The 1435-nt window shown below is 32.5% G+C and overlaps 1 long non-coding RNA gene across 1 annotated transcript; it reads right to left on the bottom strand.

The window, feature by feature from the left end:
* Window positions 1-137: 137 nt before the first annotated feature.
* LOC107721624 (uncharacterized) lies at window positions 138-1252 on the bottom strand. The gene is made up of 2 exons (XR_001637726.1): window positions 1119-1252; window positions 138-360 (listed from the first exon to the last, which is right to left on the bottom strand). It is a non-coding gene; the product is annotated as an uncharacterized LOC107721624 (long non-coding RNA).
* Window positions 1253-1435: the final 183 nt, after the last annotated feature.

Below are 1435 nucleotides of genomic sequence, written 5' to 3' on the forward strand. Positions count from 1 at the left end.
AAAATGAACAAAGGTCTTATAGGTTTGGAACGACATGAGTAATTAATGACAGAATTTAAATTTTTGAGTGAACTAACCCTTTAAGTATTTTTTTCTCTTCTTTTATTATACATTCCCTTTCCTTTTTTCCTTAGAAGTTTTTTTTTTTCACTTTCTTTATTCCTTTCTATCTTATATTGTTTCTGTGTCCTGATTTTTTTCTTGCCAGGTCTCAAGAATTGTCTGCATTACACTAAATAACCAGAATATAACAGACAAAATTACTTACAAAACATGTCTTGTAAAATCAGTAAGGTCCTTTTCAAGGAAGAGTGGAAGGCCGTGGAGAACTGCTGTTCATCGCCCATTGATGTTAGATGTCTGTACAATTATTAAAAAAACTCATATTTAATATCACTCAAAGCACAAGCATTCAGCATAACATATATTGAATATCTACTTATTCTGTGCAGGGTTTCACAAAACTGCAAAGTATGATTTTTCATTAAGCGCACCTATGTGAATAAGCATATACTATGTGGAAACATGGAATTGGAGAATTTTCATATTCCATAGCTTCCATATTTTAATAAGTTTTTCAGCAGTTGAGCTCTCTTTTCACTCAATAAACAAGTAGAACTTCGACTTCCACTGCATGAGTTTAAGTCCCCAAAAAAGAGCACATAGAATATGAAAAGAAAATGGTAATAATTCGTGCTGGGCATTGACGCACATTTAAAAACTATTTCTAAACTAAAAAGTTTCTACTCCAAATCATTTTCTGAAATATAAACATTTAAATGGTGGTTCTGAAAAAAACTTGTTTTCATGACATTTGTTGAAACATTAAATACTGAAAAATGGATTACATAAGACATGATAAATTTCATTAAGTTGTACTGTATCGCTCAACATACTTTATGATGCTTACTCACGTTTATTTCATGTTATAACTAGCAGTAAAGAGGAAGATCGATGTTTGTAATATAGCTTGTAAGCCACTGGCTAGCTAGTACGCTAACTGACGGTTACAGTAATGCTCGTCAGTAAAAACGAATAAAATCTGCCTTTTCTTTTCCTCAAAAACGATAGCACACACTGTGACAATATAGTTTATAAGTAGATCACCAAAAACTTACCTAATCTTGCTGCCACATTTCAAACACGATCTGACTCTGAAGTTCAGTTCGTTGTCTTCTTCTGGTGATGTTTTGTTTAAACCAACCTTCCGCCACCTACTAGTGCACTTCCGCCACCTATTGGTCTAGAGTTATTAGGGCACATAGTGGGATTGGGGAAATGTATATATATTACATATATAAATTTATATTATTTATATTTATATATAAATATATATAAAAATAATTTACGTCGTCACCCATCTCCTGTACACGTTCACATTGCGCATACACAGGGACTCCCAACACATTGAAGAAATTAAAATAGGAGTAGCAGA

The sequence above is a fragment of the Sinocyclocheilus rhinocerous genome, unplaced genomic scaffold (assembly GCF_001515625.1).
Source record: "Sinocyclocheilus rhinocerous isolate Xijiao unplaced genomic scaffold, SAMN03320098_v1.1 scaffold38058, whole genome shotgun sequence".
Classification (NCBI taxonomy): Eukaryota; Metazoa; Chordata; class Actinopteri; order Cypriniformes; family Cyprinidae; genus Sinocyclocheilus; species Sinocyclocheilus rhinocerous.